General features: G+C 39.3%; 1 non-coding gene across 1 annotated transcript; it reads right to left on the reverse strand.

The window, feature by feature from the left end:
• Window positions 1-1495: 1495 nt before the first annotated feature.
• LOC136389814 (small nucleolar RNA SNORA5) lies at window positions 1496-1631 on the reverse strand. The gene has a single exon (XR_010748382.1). It is a non-coding gene; the product is annotated as a small nucleolar RNA SNORA5 (small nucleolar RNA).
• Window positions 1632-15076: the final 13445 nt, after the last annotated feature.

The following is a 15076-nucleotide window of genomic DNA, read 5'->3' on the forward strand; positions in this document are numbered from 1 at the left end:
CCTAATGCTGGAACTTCTCCTGGCAGGCAGGGCGCATCACCCAGGGCGAGAGGCAGCCGGCCTGATATCCTGGTCGGCGAGCACGGATAGTGGGCGAGAGATTCCCCCGGGAGTGGGCACCTGTATTCCCAGACAGAGGGGCAGAGTCAGAGGCCTTTGCGTGGACTGTGACTGGAGTCTCAGTGTCACTGACCCTGCACCCTGAAGAGCGGCGCGTGAAAGCGAGATTCCCTATGCTTGAACTTCTCCAGGTGGATGGGGCGCCTCACCCAGCCATACAAGCTAACAGACCCGTGAAGGATTAGCTTAACCCACAGTCTACTCGCCTCCCAACTGACCTGTGCGACTCTAACTGACAAGATTTCTCTCAGGTCAGCGATCTAACACAGGAGGGGAGATATTTTTTAGTACCTCTTGTTATGCTATGCACATAGGGGTGGGGGCAACCTCTAATAGGCAGAGCTTGCATACTCAGGGCTATATGTTAAAAAGAGGGATTTGGCAGCTTGTAAGTCCTCCTGCTGCTTTGCAAACAGTGACTAGGGCATCTTCTACCCAGCCAAAACAGGTTACAAAGTTCTAAAAGCCTGGGGAATGGGGTCCCATGAGTGCTGAGGCATTAGGGACAGGCCTAGAGGCACATAGAAAGGCACCTTGAAAACAGCAGGCTCCCAGCCCCGCCTGATTATGCTAGAGCTCTGACTGCCAGAGCCTTACTCAGAGCCCTGCACTGAGTGGAAATAGAGTGGGGGAATTGCCAGCAATTTGAGCCTCTTCCTCTCCAGGCAGAGGCAGCAGCAACCCCATAGCTGGATCATCAGGCTACTAATTCAGGAAGGAAAGACTAGGAGAGAGGCTCCAGTTAAACGGACTCTCTCATTGGCGAAGCCTGCAAATGCTAATGAGCCTTGACTGCCAACGAGACTGAAGCCCAATATATGATATCACCATAGAGACTTATCAACTGCAAACCTCTACCTAAATGTACCACAGGGGCAGAACCCGGGGTACAGAGTCACCAACCGGGAAAACGGAGAGAAAAGAAAAAGCAAGAAGATAACCTCTCAAAATCAAGAATAATCCACAGACTTTATAACCTAACCCATTTTATTATATTTGTTCATTTGTTTCTCTTATCTTCTTGTCCTGATTATTTTCTTCCTTTTCCAATTTGGTCGTTTAATTCTCTGCCGGTCTTACTCGCTCCTCTCCTTGAACTACACTACCCATAAGTGTTACATCTCTCATTATCTTTCCTTTTCTCTTCCTTTCTCTCTATGAGGGTTGCACTCCAAAACCCTTAACTCTCTCTCTCTCTCTCTCTCTCTCTCCTTTTGTTCTTTTTTCTTCTTTTTGTGTTTTCCTCTTTCTTTTTTTCTCCCTTTATATTAGTTTCTTTTTTTTTCCTTTTTTTTTTCTTTTTTTTTTTCTTTTTCTTTTTCTTTTTCTTTTTTTATTTTCTTTTTTTTTTCTTTTTTTTTCTTTTTTTTTTTCCCCATGTCCACAGCTAAACTTATCCCCAGGTCCCAGGGCAGGAACCCAGAGCCCATGAGCAGTGGAGCTTGCTGTAGCAGCCATCTGGGCCAGCCCCTGCTATGGGGGGAGCAGGGGCTGAATTTTACTTGGCTGCAGCCTTTATATTAGTTTCTTCTTTTCTCCTTTACTTTTCCTCTCATTCAATCCTCAATCACGAACAGATTATTTTATTTGGGACTCAAATTTTTCTTTGTGGTGCTTTGGGGGTTTTTTATTTCGCTTTTTTAACTCACTAGCAGTGCTCCCAACCCTGGCTCTCCATTTTATCTAGTTCTTGTTCCACTAAATACAATAGTAATTTTTTAATATTTTTTCCATTTTTCTGTTTCCCTCTTATTCCTCTCATTATATCTCTTAGTTAACCATCACCTAAAAGCAAATCATTTTATTGTTGACCCTAATTTTTTCCTTTTTTGCATTTTGTGGGTCCATACCCCCTTTTGTGCCCCTTTATCACTTCTCCCCAATGCAGGCCCTCCATTATAGGTAGTTTTTGTTCTATTTAGCACAATATAATTCACAGTTCACCACAAGATTTTCTCAAGAAGGGGAGGGGAGAGGAGAGGAGTGAAAAAAAAGGAGGGGGGAATAATTTTTTTTATTTTTTTAAACTTTTTATTCTTTATTAATTCTCATTAATACTATCAACAAAACCACCCACAGATGCCATTAAGGAAAAGGAAACTGAATATCATGGATACAAAAGACAGGTAGCACAGATAGATGAGGAAAAATCTATGGAGAAAAAATTGAATATATTAGAAACCATGGAGCTAAATGACAGAGAATTTAAAATAGAAATCCTAAAAATACTCAGAGATATACAAGAAAACACAGAAAGGCAATTTAGGGAGCTCAGAAAACAACTCAGCGAACACAAAGAATATATTACCAAGGAAATTGAAAGTATAAAAACAAATCAAACAGAGATGAGAAACTCAATTCACGAGCTGAAAAATGAGGTAACAAGCTTAGCTAATAGAACAGGCCAGAAAGAAGGTAGAATTAGTGAAATAGAAGACAAGCAACTTGAGGCACAACAGAGAGAAGAAGAAAAAGACTCAAAAATTAAAAAGAAATGAGAAAGCCCTACAGAAACTGTCTGACTCCATCAAAAACAATAACATAAAAATAATAGGTATATCAGAGGGAGAAGAGAGAGAAAATGGAATGGAGAACATATTCAAACAAATAATAGATGAGAACTTCCCAAGCCTGTGGAAAGAACTAAAGCCTCAAATTCAAGAAGCAAACAGAACTCCGAGTTTTCTTAACCCCAACAAACCTACTCCAAGGCACATCAGAATGAAATTGGCACAAACCAATGACAAAGAAAAAATTCTCAAGGCAGCCAGGGAAAAGAAGAATACAACATATAAAGGAAGGCCCATTAGATTATCATCAGATTTCTCAACAGAAACTCTACAAGCTAGAAGAGAGTGGACCCCAATATTTAAAGTCCTGAAAGAGAGGAACTTTCAGCCACGAATACTACATCCATCAAAGCTATCCTTCAAATATGAAGGAGAAATAAAAACATTCAAAGATACAGAAAAGATGAGGGAATTTATCGTCAGAAAATCCCCACTCTAGGAATTACTAAAGGGGGTTTTTCAACCAGATACAAAGAATAAAACAAAACCACAGGTAAAAGCTCCACCAAGAAAACAATAAAACCAAATTTAAACTGTGACAACAAAAACAAATAAAAAAGGGGGGAGAGGACGGAAATTAACAGTAGCAAATGATGATGGAGTACAGAAGTACTCACAAGATAGTGCATTACAATGAACAGGGTAGGAACCCTTTTTATTACTTAATTGTAACCGCCCTTGAAAAAAACACCACAGAAGCACATGATTTAAAAAAGAGAGCAACAGAGGAAAGAAATATGGACTACAACCAAACAAAAACGAAGGATAGAAAAACAAAAGAGAAGAATCAAACAAAACACAAAACTGACAGAAAGCAATGTATAAAATGGCAATAGGGAACCCACAAGTATCAATAATTACACTGGCCTGACTGGGCGGTGGCGCAGTGGATAGAGCGTCGGACTGGGATGCGGAAGACCCAGTATCGAGACCCTGAGGTCGCCAGCTTGAGCGCGGGCTCATCTGGTTTGAGCAAGGCTCACCAGCTTGGACCCAAGGTCGCTGGCTCGAGCAAGGGGTGGGCCCCCAGCATGGCCCGACACGGTCTGCTGAAGGCCCACGGTCAAGGCACATATGAGAAAGCAATCAATGAACAATTAAAGTGTTGCAACGCGCAATGAAAAACTAATGATTGATGCTTCTCATCTCTCCGTCCCTGTCTGTCTATCCCTCTCTCTGACTCTCTCTCTGACTCTGTTAAAAAAAAAAAAAAAAAAAAAAAAAAAAAAAAAAGATGCATCCTTAAAAAAAAAAAAAAAAAAAAAAAAATACACTAAATGTAAACGGATTAAACTCACCAATAAAAAGGCACAGAGTAGCAGAATGGATTAAAAAAGAAAATCCAACTGTATGCTGCCTACAAGAAACTCATCTAAGCAACAAGGATAAAAAAAAATTCAAAGTGAAAGGCTGAAAAACAATACTCCAAGCAAATAACATCCAAAAAAAAACAGGCATAGCAATACTCATATCTGAGAATGCTGACTACAAGACAGCAAAAGTACTCAGAGACAAAAATGGTCATTTCATAATGATTAAGGGGATGCTAAATCAAGAAGACATAACAATTCTTAATATATATGCACCAAACCAAGGAGCACCAAAATATATAAGACAGCTACTTATTGACCTTAAAACAAAAACTGACAAAAATACAATCATACTTCGAGACCTCAATACACCACTGATGGCTCTAGATCGGTCATCCAAACAGAGAATCAATAAAGATATATTGGCTTTAAACAAAACACTAGAGCACCTGGATATGATAGACATCTACAGGACATTTCATCCCAAAGTGACTGAGTATAATTTTTTCTCCAGTGTCATGGATCATTCTCAAGAATTGACCATATGTTGGGCCACAAAAATAACATTAGCAAATTCAGAAAAATTGAAGTTGTACCAAGCATATTTTCTGATCATAAAGCCTTGAAACTAGAATTCAACTGCAAAAAAGAGGAAAAAAACTCTACAAAAATGTGGAAACTAAACAACAAACTTTTAAAAAATGAGTGTGTCAGGCCCTGGCCGGTTGGCTCAGTGGTAGAGCGTCGGCCTGGCGTGCAGAACTCCCAGGTTCGATTCCCGGCCAGGGCACACAGGAGAGGTGCCCATCTACTTCTCCACCCCTCCCCCGCTCCTTCCCCTCTGTATCTCTCTTCCCCTCCCACAGCCGAGGCTCCATTGGAGCAAAAGATGGCCTGGGCGCTGGGGATGGTTCCTTGGCCTCTGCCCCAGGTGCTAGAATGGCTCTGGTCGCAACAGAGCGACGCCCTGGATGGGCAGAGCATCGCCCCCTGGTGGGCGTGCCAGGTGGATCCCGGCCGGGTGCATGCGGGAGTTTGTCTGACTGCCTCCCCGTTTCCAGCTTCAGAAAAATACAAAAAAATAAAAAATAAAAAAATAAAAAAATGAGTGGGTCAAAGAAGAAATAAGTGCAGAGATCAAAAGATATATACAGACAAATGAGAATGACAATATGACATATCAGAATCTATGGGATGCAGCAAAAGCAGTGATAAGACGGAAGTTCATATCACTTCAGGCCTTTATGAACAAACAAGAGAGAGCCCAAATGAACCACTTAACTTCACACCTTAAAGAACTGGAAAAAGAAGAAAAAAGACAACCCACAAACAGCCAAAGAGAGGAGATAATAAAAATCAGAGCAGAAATAAATGAAATAGAGAACAGAAAAACTATAGAAAAAATTAACAGATCAAGGAGCTAGTTCTTTGAAAAGATCAACAAAATTGACAAACCCTTGGCAAGACTTACCAAGGAAAAAAGAGAAAGGACTCATATAAACAAAATCCAAAATAAAAGGAGAAATCACCACGGATATAATAGATATACAAAGAATTATTGTAGAATACTATGAAAAACTTTATGCCACTAAATTCAACAATCTAGAAGAAATGGATAAATTCCTAGAACAATACAACCTTCCTAGACTGAGTCAAGAAAAAGCAGAAAGCCTAAGCAGACCAATTAGTAGGGAAGAAATAGAAAAAACTATTAAAAACCTCCCCAAAAATAAAATCCAGGCCCAGACGGTTATACTAGTGAATTCTATCAAACATTCAAAAAAGACTTGGTTCCTATTCTACTCAGTCTTCCAAAAAATTGAAGAAGAAGCAATACTTCCAAACACATTTTATGAGGCCAACATAACCCTCATACCGAAACCGGGCAAGGACAGCACAAAAAAAGAAAACTGCAGACCAATATCTCTAGTGAATACAGATGCTAAAATACTAAACAAAATACTAGCAAATCGAATACAACAACATATTAAAAAAAATAATACATCACGATCAAGTGGGATTCATCCCAGAATCTCAAGGATGGTTCTACATACGTAAAACAGTTAACGTAATACACCATACCAACAAAACAAAGAACAAAAACCACATGATCTTTTTTTTTTTTTTTTTTTTTTTTTTTTTTTTGTATTTTTCTGAAGCTGGAAACAGGGATAGACAGACTCCTGCATGCGCCCGACCGGGATCCACCCGGCACACCCACCAGGGGGCGATGCTCTGCCATTCTAGGGCGTCGCTCTGTCGCGACCAGAGCCACTCTAGCGCCTGGGGTAGAGGCCAAGGAGCCATCCCCAGCACTCGGGCCATCTTTGCTCCAATGGAGCCTCGCTGCAGGAGGGGAAGAGAGAGACAGAGAGGAAGGAGAGGGGGTGGTGGAGAAGCAGATGGGTGCTTCTCTTGTGTGCCCTGGCCGGGAATTGAACCCGGGACTTCTGCACGCCAGGTTGACACTCTACCACTGAGCCAACCGGCCAGGGCCATGATCTTTTCAATAGATGCAGAAAAGGCATTCAATAAAATACAACACAATTTTATGTTTAAGACTCTCAACAAAATGGGCATAGAAGGAATCTATCTCAACATGATAAAGGCCATATATGAAAACCATCAGCTAACATCATATTAAATGGCACATAACTGAAGGCTTTCCCCCTTAAATCAGAACACGATAGGGTTGTCTACTCTCTCCACTCTTATTTAATGTGGTGCTACAGGTTCTAGCCAGAGCAATCAGACAAGACAAAGAAATAAAAGGCATCCATATTGGAAAAGAAGAAGTAAAGGTATCACTTTTTGCAGATGACATGATCCTATACATCAAAAACCCCAAAGAATCTACAAAAAGACTACTAGAAACAATAAGCCAATATAGTAAGGTCGAAGGATACAAAATTAACATACAAAATCTATAACCTTTCTATATGCCAACAATGAAACATTTGAGAACGAACTCAAAAAAATAATCCCATTCACGATTGCAACAAAAAAAATAAAATACCTAGGAATAAACATAACAAAGAATGTAAAGGATCTATATAATGAAAATTACAAAGCAATGTTAAGGGAAATCAAAAAAGATACAATGAGATGGAAGAATATTCCTTGCTCTTGGATAGGAAGAATAAATATAATCAAGATGGCCAAATTATACAAAGCAATTTACAAATTTAATGCAATTCCCATCAAAATTCCAATGACATTTTTTAAAGAAATGGAGCAAAAAATCATCAGATTTATATGGAAGTATAAAATCCCCCGAATAGCCAAAGCAATCCTAAAGAAAAAGAATGAAGCTGGGGGCATTACAATACCTGACTTCAAACTATATTATAGAGCCACGACAATCAAAACAGCATGGTATTGGCAGAAAAATAGACAGACCAATGTAACGGAATAGAAAGTCCAGAAATAAAACCACATATATATGGTCAAATAATTTTTGATAAAGGGGCCAACAACACACAATGGAGAAAAGAAAGCCTCTTCAACAAATGGTGCTGGGAAAACTGGAAAGCTACATGCAAAAGAATGAAACTTGACTACAGTTTGTCCCCTTGTAATAAAATTAATTCAAAATGGATCAAAGACCTAAATATAAGACTGAAAGAATAAAGTACATAAAAGAAGACATAGGTTCTAAACTCATGGACCTTGGTTTTAAAGGGCATTTTATGAATTTGACTCCAAAGGCAAGGGAAGTGAAGGCAAAAATTAATGAATGGGACTACATCAGACTAAGAAGCTTTTGCTCAGCAAGAGAAACTGACAACAAAATAAACAAACAGCCAACTAAATGGGAAATGATATTTTCAAACAACAGCTCAGATAAGGGCCTAATATCCAAAATATACAAAGAACTCATAAAACTCAACAACAAACAAACAAACAATCCAAAAAAAAATGAGAAGAGGACATGAACAGACACTTCTCTCAGGAAGAAATACAAATGGCCAACAGATATATGAAAAGATGTTCATCTTCATTAGTTATTAGAGAAATGCAAATCAAAACTACAATGAGATACCACCTCACACCTGTTAGATTAGCTATTATTAACAAGACAGGTAATAGCAAATGTTGGAGAGGCTGTGGAGAAAAAGGAACCCTCATTCACTGTTTGTGGGAATGTAAAGTAGTACAACCATTATGGAAGAAAGTATGGTGGTTCCTCAAAAAACTGCAAATAGAACTACCTTATGACCCAGCAATCCCTCTACTGGGTATTTACCCCAAAGACTCAAGAAACATTGATACGTAAAGACACATGCAGCCCCATGTTCATTGCAGCATTGTTCACAGTGGCCAGGACATGGAAACAACCAAAAAAGCCCTTCAATAGAAGACTGGATAAAGAAGATGTGGCACATATACACTATGGAATACTACTCAGCCATAAGAAATGATGACATCGGATCATTTACAACAAAATGGTGGAATCTTGATAACATTATATGGAATTAAATAAGTAAATAAGAAAAAAACAAGAACTGCATTATTCCATATGTAGGTGGGACATAAAAACGAGACTAAGAGATATGGACAAGAGTGTGGTGGTTACGGGGGGGGGGGGGGGGGATGGAGAGGGAAAGGGGGAGGGGGAGGGGCACAAAGAAAACTAGATAGAAGGTGACAGAGGACAATCTGACTTTGGGTGATGGGTATGCAACATCAACAAGATCGACAAGATTGCCTGACCTGTGGTGGCGCAGTGGATAAAGCGTTGACCTGGAAATGCTGAGGTCACCGGTTTGAAACCCTGGGCTTGCCTGGTCAAGGCACATATGGGAGTTGATGCTTCCAGCTCCTCCCCCACTTCTGTCTCTCCTCTGTCTCTCCCTTTCCTCTCTAAAATGAAATAAAAAATAAAAAAAAAGATCAACAAGATAACCTGGACATATTTTCTTTGAACATATGTACCCTGATTTATTGATGTCACCCTAGTAAAACTAATAAAATAAAAAGAAAAAAAAGATGTACACTTGAAATCTATATCATCTTATTAACTGTCATCCCAATAAATTTAATTAAAAAAAAGATTTGAGATAACAATTCCAGGGCTGTATATAAAAAAAATAAACGCTTTTATCCATTTTAGCTAAATATAACAGATTAAAATGAAGTTAAATCTTATTTCAAAATGCTATTTATTTTATGAGTATAATCTGGAACAAAGTCATTTGATTCTCAGGTAAAAATATAAACAAATTTAAAGAATTAGGAAGATGACAGGAAGATGAAATACACGTATCTCTTCAGTCCAATAAGATGAAAAGATGTTCAATGTCACTAATCATCAGAGAAATGAATTTTAAAACCACATTAATATATTACCTGTCAGAAAGGCTATCATCAAGAAATCAACAAACAGCCTGACCAGGCGGTGGTGCAGTGGATAGAGCGTCGGACTGGGGTGCAGAAGGACCCAGGCTCGAGACCCTGAGGTCGCCAGCTTGAGCACAGGCTCATCTGGTTTGAGCAAAGCTCACCAGCTTGGACCCAAGGTCACTGGCTTGAGCAAGGGGTTACTCGGTCTGCTGAAGGCCCATGGTCAAGGCACATATGAGAAAGCAATCAATGAACAAATAAGGTGTTGCAACGAAAAGCTGATGATTGATGCTTCTCATCTCTCTCCGATCCTGTCTGTCTGTCCCTATCTATCCCTCTCTCTGACTCTCTCTCTGTCCTTGTAAAAAAAAAAAAAAAAAAAAATCTACAAGTGTCACGAGGATGTGGAGGAAAGGAACGTTCGTGCACTGCTGGTGGGAATGCAGACTGGTGCAGCCACTGTGGAAAACAGTATGGAGATTCCTCAAAAAATTAAAAATAGAACTGCCTCATGAACCAGCGATTCCACTTCTAGGTATATTCTGAAGAACCTAAAACACTAATTTGAGAGAAGATATGCACCCCTATGTTCACTGCAGCATTATTTACAAAAGCCAAGTATGGAAGCAAGCCAAGTGCCCATCAGTAAACAAGTGGATAAAAACGCTGTGCAAATTTTGGAATATTAGCCATAAAAAAGTAAAATCTTACCATAAGTGACAGCATGGGATAGACCTGGAGGGTTATTATGCTAAAAGAAATAAGCTAGACAAAAAAACCCAAATACCATATAATTTCACTTATATGGAATCTAAGGAACAAAAAAACCAAAATAGAAACAGGCTTATACAGAGAACAGACTAACGGATGCCAGAGGGGAGGGGCATTGCAGGGCTAGGTGAAAGGTGAAGGGATTAAGAAGTACCAATTGGTAGTTACTAAAATAGTCATGAGGATATAAAGTGAAGCATAGGGAATATGGTCAATAATATTGTAGTAACTATAGATGGTGCCAGATGGGCACTTGAAATTTTGGAGGAAACACTCTGTAATGTATATGATTGTCTAAAATCTAGTAAATCAAATGCCTTCACTTCTTTAATCTCATTCAACCTAACAGTCAAAATATCAATTAATCCTGTTATAGATTGAATTGTGTCCTTCTCAAAAACATATATTGAAGTTATTAGCTCTTATTACTAACTGCCAGTACCTAAGAATGTAATTTTTTTAAAGTGAGAAGAGGGGAGATAGACTCCCACATGCACCCTGACTGGGATCCACCTGGAAACCCCTGGTCTGGGGCTGATGCTTGAATCAACTGAGCTGTCCTCAGTGCCTGAGTCAATGCTTGAACCAACGAAGCAATCCTCAATGCCTGGGGCTGATGCTTAAACCAGCCACTCGCTGCTGCAGGGAAAGAGAGGGAAAAGGGGAGGGAGAGGGGAAGAGAAGCAGGTGGTCGCTTCTCATGTGTGCCCTGACTGGAATCGAACCCTGGACATTCGTACACCAGGCCACTGATTAAAGTGGCCAGAGCCTATGAATGTGATTATATTTGGAGAAAGGATCTTTAAAGAGGTAGTTAAGTTAAAATGTGGTCATTAGAATGGGCCTTAATTCAATACAACTAGTGTTGTTAAAAGAACAAGAAATTAGGACATACTCATAAAAACGAAAGACCAGGTGAAGACATAGGGAGAAGACAGCTATCTACAAGCTAAGAAGAGAAGCCTCACAGAAAATCAACCCTGCTGACATCTTGATCTCTGACTTCCAGCCTTCAGAATTGTGCAAAATAAATTTGTTGTTTAAGCCACTCAGTTTGTGGTACTGTGTATGGCAGCCCTGGTAAGCTAATATACCTGTAAAGGTGCATGTTACACTTCTCTGTTGACAATGATGGCTTCTAGAAGTATTCTAAGCTAAAAAGAGGAACACCAGGATTAAAACCCAGATCTTTGTTCGGAACAGAATGCTAGTGATTTTCCTTTTACAAAGCCATAATTTATGGTACTGTATAATGGAAAGTGTTCCTTGGAAAGCATTTATGTACCAATGTAGAAGATGACACACAAATTTAGACAGATAATATTAGCTACTAAGTCCAGGAAAATATCACAATTGCTCCCCTTCTGTTCTTGGCTGCAAATCCAGCCCAGCTTGGTCCCCCACTTGGCAATCTGGGACCTCAACTGGGTGACAGGAAGAAGATGGCCCATTAATATGGAAGGTGGGAGGGCTTTGGATTGTAGCAAATAAATAATCAGTTGCACATGGTTTTTTGTTAGTGTAAGAATTAAAAAGCATATGTATGCTGGACAGTTATAGTTAGAATTAACTATTTACTTTTCATATTCAGCTTAGCTTTGTTTCCATGTTATTTCATGCAACTAATTCCCATTTCTACTCATTGATCCATAAAGTATATATAAACTTTTTAAAAAGGTACAAGCCATGGTTTACTTATTTGGGTTTTCTTCATATGAAGTAAGAGGAAAACTTTTTGAAGTAGGCTAGTATCAGTTAAAAAGGGAATGAGGGACCATGTGCAAGTAAAAAGCTACTTTAGAAAAAGCATTTGTACAATAATTTATATAATTTTGAAATTAAGAGCATTCATTAACAACAATAAATTAAAATTCCATGAAAATGAAAACACAATTGGGAGATGTGAGTGAAAAAACAACAACAAAGTAAAAGCAAAGGTAAAGAAAGAGATGGCCGGAGTGACATGGAAATGTAGTTCTTCTGGGCGTATAATCCCCAACTGCCCTTTAAAGAGTAAAGTGTAGTGATGCCCAGACAGCAACTTGCATAGAACATTCCTTTTCCAACTCCTGCTTCTCTTCGCCAGTTATCTCTCAGGTCTCGGTTTAAATATCTCCTTTGGAGACCAGTCTTCTGCTCACCTCTAAGACTAAAGTAGGTATCTCTTGTTCACACCCATAGCCCTGATAGCATCTTCTTTATAGCACTTGAAACACTTGTAAATACTCGTTCTGTGTCTCTTTTCTTGAACAGAATGTGAGCTCCATGACAGCTGTGACCATATCTGCCTTGTTCACTGCTGAGTCACGAGCACCTAACAAGCTTCCTGGCGGATAGCAGACACTCAAAGTGTTAAACGAACAAAAGATGAGAAATGTATACTTTATTTGTATCCTTGAGCCAAAATTAGTTTGTTTCTTATAGTACTTTTTGAAGGAGAATCTAAGCTTCAAGATATTCACTATACCTGCTTTCATATGAGGATAAGTGAAATAATTACAAAAAAGAAATAGAGAATGGGGTACTTTTCCTTTAATTCTGGCATTTTTATCACTTTCAGTTGAAGTTCCATGAGAAGAAAGAGCATGCTTGTTTTTACTTACTGTTCTATTACTTAAAGCAGCACCTGGCATATAGCAAATTCAATAATACAGATGCATATATATCTCATAACAAAAACATGTTGAATAAAATACAACTAAATATCAATAAAAATCAAGGCAAAAAATATGTAAAGAGTAATGACCAGTATGCAAAAAGATTACAAATACATCAAATCTTAAATTTGGCTTAGTTTTCTGAGAGCTCAAGTGGAAAGTGAAAGTCAATTTATTAATTAATATGATCAGAAAAGGAATTCCTTAGAGGTAGCAAAACTTTCCTATACAGATTAATTACTTTGTAAATGTGGGGTTCAATATAGAATTCACTAAATAAGTAATGGAGTAATGGACAAAACTTCCAAGAACATTCCTATATCCCATTGATAACAGATATATAACTGCTGATAAAAGTCAAAGACTTGGAACCCTGGCCTGATGGCTTAGTTGGTTAGAGCACGATCTCCCTAAGCACAGAAATTGCTGGTTTGATCCCTGATCAAGGCACATATAGGAACATATCAATGTTCCTGTCTCTCTCTCTCTCTCCCTTCTCTCTAAAATCAATAAATAATAATAATAATAATAAAGTCAAATATTTTGCATTATAATTCAATGAAAACTTGTGTAAGGAGCAGAATTGGTCAAATTTACAGCCAACTAGTAATTTTATGTCATCTAATGCAATGCTCTTTTTTTTTTTTTTTTTTTTTCTGTATTTTTCTGAAGCCGGAAACAGGGAGAGACAGTCAGACAGACTCCTGCATGCGCCCGACCAGGATGCACCTGGCACGCCCACCAGGGGGCGATGCTCTGCCCCTCCGGGGCGTCGCTCTGTTGTGACCAGAGCCACTCTAGCGCCTGGGGCAGAGGCCGAGGAGCCATCCCCAGCGCCCGGGCCATCTTTGCTCCAGTGGAGCCTCGGCTGCGGGAGGGGAAGAGAGAGACAGAAAGGAAGGAGAGGGGGAGGGGTGGAGAAGCAGATGGGCGCTTCTCCTGTGTGCCCTGGCCGGGAATCAAACCCGGGACTTCTGCACGCCAGGCCGACACTCTACCACTGAACCAACCAGCCAGGGCCTTCTAATGCAATGCTCTTAAAGTTCCCTCCTGGCAGATCTATGTGGGTGTGTTTACCTTGTTTTCTAAACAAGACAGTTTTTCAACTCTGGCTTTCTTTCTATCTTGATGTGCCTATGTCATAAATCACTAAGGACAGTGAGCTTTATTCCACTTCCTATCCCAAGATGGGGGGCATACTTGGATCAGGCCTGTTTCAGCATGCTTTCCAAAGGCAGCCCTGGAAACCTCTCATTGTCTTTAGTCCTCTGACTCCACTTGTGAGACAGGCTTTAGTCTGGCTGGGTATATAAAGTCATATTTGTAGATATAACTTCCTCCATAGGTAGGTCTCAGGATGCACATTTACAGAGAGGCAGGTCCTAGTCTCATTTTCAGTCTAGTTTTAGTAGGGATCCCTGCATTTTGTGAAATATTAGATACCTAACTGACCTACTAATAAAGATGATGCTCTAATAAGATGCTCATTTGGTTCCTTTTGTCCATTTTCAGTTGGTTAGAACCTGTAGAAGATGGGTGATTGACATCCCATGGCCTTCAACACTCATAACCATAAATTCAGAAAGACTGCAACAGCATGCTGCTTGGTGTCTGGGTTTTCTCAGGAAGATGATGACAGGCAGAGTTTGTGCCAAGTAGGCATGAGAAGACAAACAAATGAAATACAGAAGGCAAAAGCCTGGTCTTCTATTTAGATATCTAGTATCGACATCTTCTATAACCTGAAACTGCTGACTTCTGTCCCACCGCCCATCCCAGCCCCAGTTATGCAGACCTTGAGATAAAGAAAGTGGGTATTTTCCAAACCCACTCCCTAAATCACAGGGTTATACTATCTTCGCTCAGTTGATAACTCGATGCTATGAAACATCCTCTTTTCCTCTTCCTCACTGAAAACAGACTTTGGTATATAGTTCTAAGATTGATCTAGACTCATGTTCCTTCAGTTTATGTTTCTAAAGGCTTTTTTGTGGGTTTGAAATGCTCTATACTTGTTTTGTCTTTTGCTTTACCTCCCTTTTCTAGTCTCAACCCCAGTACCTCCTTTTATTAATCAACCTCAAGAGGGGTGACTTGCAATATGTGTACATTAGAAATCAATAATCCTCAATCTGCCAAAAATTACACACAATTAGGTCTGTGTGCATCATCATTTAAAATAAGGGATTCAGAAGTTCTTCAGGAATTATAATATCTACCTATGATGTAGATATCATATTGTTACATGTAATATGCATCATGCATATATAAATATAATGCATATTATGCTATTATGTACCAGGAA

This window comes from Saccopteryx leptura, chromosome 1, assembly GCF_036850995.1.
Source record: "Saccopteryx leptura isolate mSacLep1 chromosome 1, mSacLep1_pri_phased_curated, whole genome shotgun sequence".
NCBI lineage: Eukaryota > Metazoa > Chordata > Mammalia > Chiroptera > Emballonuridae > Saccopteryx > Saccopteryx leptura.